Source organism: Triticum aestivum, chromosome 5A (genome assembly GCF_018294505.1).
Source record: "Triticum aestivum cultivar Chinese Spring chromosome 5A, IWGSC CS RefSeq v2.1, whole genome shotgun sequence".
In the NCBI taxonomy this organism is placed as follows: Eukaryota; Viridiplantae; Streptophyta; class Magnoliopsida; order Poales; family Poaceae; genus Triticum; species Triticum aestivum.
The window spans coordinates 522,404,504-522,412,894 of NC_057806.1; the positions used below are offsets into that span (position 1 = coordinate 522,404,504).

Sequence of the window (8,391 nt, forward strand, 5' to 3'; positions counted from 1 at the left end):
TTGCAAAGTGGGAAGGCAGAATTGTCCCCGCTATCACAGATGCAATGGTCGTTGAGCTCCGAAAAATGTGCACATAGAACTGGCTGACGAATGAAGATTTCAACAAGCGGTCCGGAGCACGCGAGTTTGTGGAGGAAGCTGTCAAGCAAGTCATCAAGAAGTACAAGTGATCACGTGGTGTTACACACCAGATGCACACCTTACATTCTGTTGTTGAGGAATGTAAGGTACTATCTCTCTGTTCTTTGTCGAAAACTATGTTTTGTGTGCTACGTTATGACTACAACCTCGTGTAGCCTACTATGTAATGGTGGCGTGTTAGCGACATTTTTAGTGTTTTCTGTAATACATGTGTGGATGTGAACCTATTTTAGGCGTTACATCAGATCTGTTTTTATGTTTATCATTACGATAGTGGTTTCGTCGTTTCTAGCATTGTTTTTTTGCTGTTTCGAATGCGTCTGTGATGTTTTCAAAAAAAAGATGGCAAATGTAGTTCAACAGACATGGTTAGTGAAAGTCATCGTCATTTTTTCATTTTTGGCTGTTTTGCTTGTTCTTTTTCATCGCTAATTGCACCGGCTAGCATTGGGTAGGTTTATCATGTAGCCATAACCTTTGCTGCGGTTTATGCACGTTTACGCTTTTTTTTCCAACTTGTCTTCCCATACATTGCACACAACACACTACGTGCTTCTAAACAGCATCGTATTTTTCATGGGGATATATGCCATGCAGAGTCATTACAAAAAGCATCCGGAAATTTTTAGTACAGCTAACATGGCAGATACATCATAAATAACATGGCAGATCCAGTACAACTTACATGGCAAATCCAGTACAACTAACATGGCAGATCCAGTACAACTAACATGGCATATTTAGTATAAAGTAGCATGGCATATTTAGTATAAAATAGCATGGCTTATCTAGTATAAAATAGCATGGCATATTTGGTATAAAATAGCATGGCAGATTAACTACACATAACATGGCAGATTAAGTACCCATAACATGGCAAATGCATTTATCTATTCAATGAATTTTCCTTCTACTTCTGTCCCCCCTCAAGTGTCATTCTCCCAATTAAAAAAAATCCCATCGTATAGGGGTACAAAACAAAATGTCCACATGGACCATGTCACAGCGCCCCAATTTTTGCTCATGGATTGCCCGCCCCTTTCTTCGTTTTCTTGTGTTTTGCTTGAATCTCCAGTCCCGACTTGTACCTTATCTCTCTCGGACGACCCTTTGTGATGGAACGGGGTGGGTTCCTGACCTGGGTTTGTGTGCTTGCTGTTCCAGATCCTATCTCCGAGTTTTCAGACGATGGCCCCGTGGATGAAGGCACACTTGATGTGCGGGGGAACCGGTGTAAGGCTTCCTCGGCTTTCCTGTTTTTGATCTCATCAAGCTCTCTTTTCAGTGCCTTCCTGTGTTTTTCTGCGACTCTCGCTATGTCATCACTCTTGCATGCTTCATCAATTAGCTCAGCATAGTTCTTTGTCAGCACAACGTGCCTCACGGCTTCCATGGTTGACTCAGGTCTCTCGTCATGCACAGCCAGAACTGCGTGTGTTGTCTGCGGCGCCAACGCGTCGTCAGCGTCCCAAGTCTATCGCCTCCTTATGAAATGGCGGGGCATGCGTGTCACAGCATTCATGTCCATGACTTTTAGTATGTGACAACACACAATGCCGTCCCGTTCGAATTTGCAGCATTGGCAGTAGTACTCGCCTTCGCCTATCGAGGCTCTGACGAAGTAGTTCCTTCCTTTGTTCGCGTCTTCAGGTTCTGAATCTGACATGCCCAAAATAGAACACACCTTGAACGTATGTTCGTCCACCCGGAAAGCCGTGAACATGCTAGCACGCTTTATTTCTTCCTGGAATCTGCAAGTTTTGTGTGTTTTCTGTTAAACTTTCGTGCGATCTTTTTCTTGTACACCCTTATGTTGTCATGGAAATAGAAATACATTTTGTTTGAACATGGCAAACATAGTTCATTGAACATGGCAAATATATTACGTTGAACATGGCAAATGCAGTACACTACACATGGCAAATGCATTACAACATACATGGCAATTGCAGTACAACAGACATGGCAATTGCAGTACATTTTCAACTGGATATCGTCATTTCCACACCAACATTCCCCAATGGAAGCACATTGCATAAAACATGGCAACTGCATTTTTATTAAACATGGCATCTACAGCTGAGTAAACATGTCAATTGCATTTCAAAAAAAAGGGCAGATGCATTTCATTAAACATGGCAACTGCATTTCAGCATATGTGTCGCCAATATAACATTTTTTTAGCATTTTTTGACATTGGCATTTGCATGCCAACGTGCTCCAATGGAAGCACAGCGCATAAAACATGGCAACTGCACTTCATTCAACAAGGCAAATGCACCCGAGCAAGTATGCCAAAACAAAATTTTCATTTTAACATGGCAACTGCATCTGAGTAAGCATGGCAAACAGTATTTCATTAAACATGGCAGCTGCATGTCATGGCAACTGCATTGCACTCTGTAAGGCCCCTACTGACTTGGTGCTTTTTATGCAAATAAGACTGTAATGCAACTGACTTACTTGTTAAAGATCTTGTTGGTGTATATCTTGCTCATTTGCCTCTCCATCGGTAAATACGTTAGCAATTTTGGCTGCTTTAGGGCTGTGGTCGCTTCTTGCTGTAGCTCAGATCCCAGAATTTTTTGTTGCAAAGCTGTGTACTGCTTGGCAAACTGTAGCAATGAGTTGCCAGGGCTGACGTACCGCTTTAAAACAGCATTGAACCCCTCGCTGCGCTGCGTAGTCTGCAGAAAGGGGAAGAAGCACTGCATGAAGTAGGCCGACACCCAGTACATTCGCTTCTCCCACAGGCTAACAAGAGTCTCGTTGTCCTGGACTTGATGTGTTTCAGTCATGGCCATCCAGCTCCTTTCAAACTCCTCCACCGTCAAGCTGTGGTCCACGCACAGCTCGAATGCCTTGTGCAGCTCTGGACGGTCAGCAAAGAACGGTCCTAGCGTCTCCTCAGCCTTCTTTATAATGTGCCACCTGCAGTGCATGTGCACTGCCAACGGAAAGACCTCCTCTATGCCTGCACGCATGCTGAAATCTTGGTCCGTTATTATGTTCATCGGAGCAAGTCCATCCATGCACTCCAAGAAGGTCTTGAACAGCCAAACGTACCCATCTGTGTCTTCGTTCCGGACGAGGCCGCATCCGAACTGCAACGACTGATTGTGGTTACTTATTCCTATGAACGGAGCGCATGGCATCTTGTACATATTGGTGAGGTACGTCGCGTCGAATGAAATGCAATCTCGGAAATGTTTGTAGGCTCTCCTTGCAGCACCATCCACCCAATACATGTTCCTGACACGGTCCTCATCGTCCAACCTTATCCTGTAGAAGAAATCTGGATCTTCCTTTGCTTTCGCATCGAAGTAGGCTATTGTGGCCTCTATGTCTGCCAACTTGCTCTCTCTACGGTACTTGGCATGTAGGTTTGTGACGTCAGCTGGTATGTACGGCATGCTACTCAGAGTCCCCTTTTTGCTGTGGATGAGAGATAGTATCTGTACCATTCTTGATGGACCGACGTTACAATCATGTAGCAGCTTTACGAATTTCCTTTCGACGGGGGTGAACCCTCTGTGGGCGGTCAGAAATTTCACCAGGTCGAACTTCTTTATGAGTTCATGGTTGTGCTCGTCAAAATACTCATTGACCACCCATGTTGCTCCATCTACGTTTAGCTTACACCGGACAGGGCACCCCGTCTTGAGAATGATGCCTCTCTTTCGTTCCGAAATGACAGGCGCAACACCTTTCCCCTTCTTGTTCCTCCGTGCCTTGTGGCACCTCATCTCACCTCTGCTGTACTCATTAGTTTTCTTAATTTTCCTATGGTACTCGGTGTTGACCGCAAATCCATGGAACTTTGCGTATGCCTGGTAGTATTCCTTTGCTTCTGCGAACGATCCAAAACTCTGCCCAATGTATGGTGGCTGAGGTACCACGATCTCGGATTGCCCACCATCTTCATCCTCTTGTGCATCGTCGTCAGTTTCATCATTCGCTTCAATATCGGCGGCAGTTCCATCTACTCGAGTGTTGCTAGTGCTTGTGTTCAAAGGGGTGCTCGTCGGCATTGCTGGAATGATTGTCATTCCCGACTCTGACTCGAAATTGTTTGCGGCATGACAGTCTGCTGGCTGGTGGAACGCGTCTTCCGTGCGCTCAGAGCTCCCCGCAGTAGATGTCCCCGCACCGCTGTTCACTGTAGTTGTAGGTTCTGTAATAGAAAAAACAAGCACGAGAGTAAGATTTTTTGGTTGAATAAGATGTGTATCACAACGGATCACACCATCTTCGATTGATTTGGCATGACATATTTTCAAACAGCAAGCCGTGAGACTGCGTGTGGACATGTGTGGCAGCTGTAGCTGTCCAGTCATGGCAGGTACTGTTCAACAAACATGGCAACTATTGTTTTGCCTACAAAAAACTACAAACAACAAATGTAGTGATGTTTTTTGTGGTTCAATTTTTTTCCTTACCTTGTTGTGCTGCATTTGGCCATCTTGTGTGGTCTGTGACACCAAAATGTCGTGCTCCACCTGCAATTTGTGAAGCTTGCCACGGGACGTTTGCCGTGTCACCACCAGCGTAATACGCTGTAAGCATAGTAGTGGTTGGTCAATTCATGGCAATTTGCAGTTTGTGCTAGCACGGCAACTGCAGTCGCCCCTGATGTGGCAAGTGCAGTTTTACTGGCATGGCAACTATAGTTGCATCGGCATGGCAACCGCAGTTGTTCCTCCATGGCAACTGCAGTTGCGATGACATGGCAACTGTAGTTGCTCTGGCATGGCAACTGCAGTTGTTTCTCCATGGCAACTGCAAGTGTCCACTGATGGCAACAACAGTTGTCCAGGGATGGCAAATGTAGTTTTAAATTCATGGCAATTGTAGAAGTCCAGTCATGGCAATTTGGATCTGCCATCTATGCCCCTTCTGCTAATTGAACATCCGCAACTTCACTTTTTTATGGACTGACCTGTGTATGACGTCGATGGCAGGTACATGGGTGCTGGCTGATGCCACGTGCTGCATGAAGGCCCTGCATTTTCACCCGTGATAACTCGTGAGTCCTCTTGCCAGTTTTTTTGCATGTCCATTTTTCACGTCCACAACAGTATGTGTTTTTTTGGTTTTGCATTACCTTGATTAGCCATACTAGCTAGTTGAGGTTGGTTGCCCGTAAATATGTCAGTGTTAGCGCCTTGTGACTGAACTTGCCATGGGGCCCCCCTGAGAGTGTTTTGGTCATAAGAACCTGCAAAAAAATGGGAGTGTAGGACATAAGTAGAATGTCATCTTCATCGTTGCGAAGTTGGCAACTGCTCTCTTCTTTTTGTTACCACGCATCATACCTACGCCTGCATACTGTTCTAGTAGTGGCAGCAACGGCCCTGCAGAGATGAGTTGACTATACTCTGCTGCATCCCAAGGCGGTGTTTCTGGCCTTTGAGAACCCCAAGCATCAGCGCCACCTTCGCGATTCATCCTTTCCGCGTCTCGATTCTTTTCCGACATGTTCTCAATCACTGGATGATCAAAAAGGCATCAATAATCCACAAGAATTGTATTCTTCTGCTGCTTGCACATGGAAGATAGGGATGGCAAGCAACAGGTCAAAATAGGTGGCAATTGTCATCATACACAAGCGGCAACTGTCGTTACACACAAGTGGCAATTATTTTTTCCCACCCTCTTCATTCAAAAAATCGTCCTTCCTGCCCTTTTTTAGGGATTCCTACTCATCCATTTCATACCCAACTACTTAAGTGCCTAAACTAGGCACCTAAGTTAACCTCAAACGTAGTACATGGCAGATCTGGTGTATTCTGCCTGGCAATTGCGAATATACACCGAACCATGCAGTGTTCTACCCCTATAGTATGGACCCAGTACAAGATCGGAAGATTTTCAGCCTTAAGGATGAGAGGGAAGGACGAGATCGAGAATTTTCACCTGGTTTTAGTTGATCGTGTCTGGAGGGCTGGATTGGAGTGGGCGGCTGGGGATGGGAAGGGTTAGGGTGTGGTTTGGGGTCGGAGCGCCCTACGGATCTGCCCTGGTTGCCATGGCAACCAGGGATGGCCGGCGACGGATGTCGGGGTTCGAGAGGTGGGGGACGATGGCGGCGTACGAGAGAGGGGATGGATCGGAGGCGTGGATCGGCTGGGTTGTGCGGGCAGCCGGTCTTCTGGCCCGGACGGGGCAGTGCGGGCGGGGTTGCCACACACCGGACGTGCGGGCCGTGCTTTTGTGCGCTCGGACGTGGTCGTGCGGGCCGATCCCCGTCTATGCCGCACGAGGCGTGCGGGCGGGTTCCTATCGACGCCACACGTGTGGCAGTTATTCGGACCCATAAAAATACTAGAGCTGTCTGTGTCTTCTGGAACCGAAACGTACAAAGAAGAACGTAAGGGGCACGGCTGCGGAATAGAACGAACAGGCATCCGCATCTATATACTGGAGTATTTGTTTGCAGCTCCTTGTCTGGTAGCATTAGTCTCGAGCATTTCGATGTCGAACAACCTGCGCAGTAGAGCGACAAGTATGGAAAAACACATCTGAACTGCAGCACCGACGACCAACTCGGGGTCCTCCTCTGTCTCGGAGAGTTCCGCAGGACGTGACGTGAAATGCTGGCCGATCACCACAAATATTCTGTGATCCAGCCGGCGACGACCGGTGCCAAGTCCAGCTGCAATAGGCCGGAGCTTCCTTCCCTTCTGGCCAGGGCGCGCCTATAAAAGTAGCCCCAGCTTCCTTGCAACTGCAGGCACACTCACTCACTCACCAGTCTTCACGCATCTTCACTTGCTAAACTAGCCACTGTACCGTTCGCACCGGTCGAGCGGCCGCCGGCGAGATGGGCAATCCTTTCATCGAGTTTGCCCATATCTTCCACGTTGTGCACGTTGCACATGTCCTCTGCAAAGCAGGCCAAGATGCTGCCCGTGCGCCCAAGAAGAACAAGAACAAGCCCAATCCTCGCTGAAGGCATGTGATGGGTCGAGCTCTTAGACAATAAACAGAGCGCTACCGGGAGGCAGCCCGTCTTTTTCCGCTGTGTCATTTGCTGAATTTTGCATCTACTGATGCTTTTCCTAGCTACCGGGAGGGCAGCCCGTTGTTGTTTGAAAAAAATAAAGGAAAAGGAGATTTGTGTGCTTCGTCAGAGTCAAGAGTGCTGCATGCGTGCATGTGCTGTGCATTTGTGTATTCAGCTGATCCGTGGTTGCTTTGTTCTGTGCTCTCTTTGATTTACTCAAATGCCATGGACCTGACTGACTGCACCCCAACTCCTTGTGCTGAAACCCTTCAGAGGCAATTGGCTACTAGGTTTGGAGGTGCTAGTTTTGGTAGGATGCTGGGACTGTTGACCCTGTGTTTTGATTTTCGGCCGAAAAAAATGGATTTCGGCCGAATTTCGGCCATCTCGGCCTGGGGCGAAAAGTATATTTAGACCGAAATTGCTCAAATTTGACAAAATTTGGTCAAACTTAAGTTAAATTGCAGTCAAATTTTGATCAAATTTCAGCCGAAATTTTTGAAAATGACCGAAATTCGGCCATCTCGGTATAGGGCGAAAAAAAGCTGAAACCGAAAATCAAAACACAGTTGACCACGCTATAAACATGCTGAACATCAGAGGCTTAGTGTTTGTTTTCCTAGCTATAACAGCACACGTGGTAAGAACAAGAGGGAATGAAACGTATGGCTATCTTGACTGAAACTTTTTCTGCTAAACGCATGCATAGATCATTCTAAACACAGGCCAATCGAAGTCAAACCACATAACCAGGTATAATTAGGGTGCATTTATGCCGCAAAAAATCCCGTTCTCGTACTTGATGAGTACGAATTCTAGAAATACTGTATTTTCCTCCGCTTTTTCTATGAATGTTTAAAATCCGGGTTGCAATCGAGTGGGCGTGTCTTCATGTTCTCGCATGTATTCACATATTTTCTCTTACTACAGTTCAGCAACCATGCTAGCTGCAGCTATGGTGGGATAGCCCCAAGATGAAAAGAAGATATGCGGCCTTTTTTTAAGAATACTTTGGAACTTTATTGATCGATGTTCATAGAGATGCAGGGAATATCCCCCTCCTATTCGCACCCCCCCCACCCCCCACCCCACCGGTTGATATTTAATTAAATATAAAAATCTTCTCACTATTATTAAAGCCTTTAATTATTAATTTAATATCTCCAGAAACATTTTTCACCTATATATTATTTATCGGTAATACCCGGTAAACCCCGAAATGCTTCTTCTTCCTCTTGAAACTA

General features: G+C 46.3%; 1 pseudogene; it reads right to left on the reverse strand.

Annotated features, from left to right (window-relative positions):
* Window positions 1-1,126: 1,126 nt before the first annotated feature.
* LOC123101479 (protein FAR1-RELATED SEQUENCE 5-like) lies at window positions 1,127-7,099 on the reverse strand (annotated as a pseudogene).
* Between the last annotated feature and the right edge of the window lie 1,292 nt (window positions 7,100-8,391).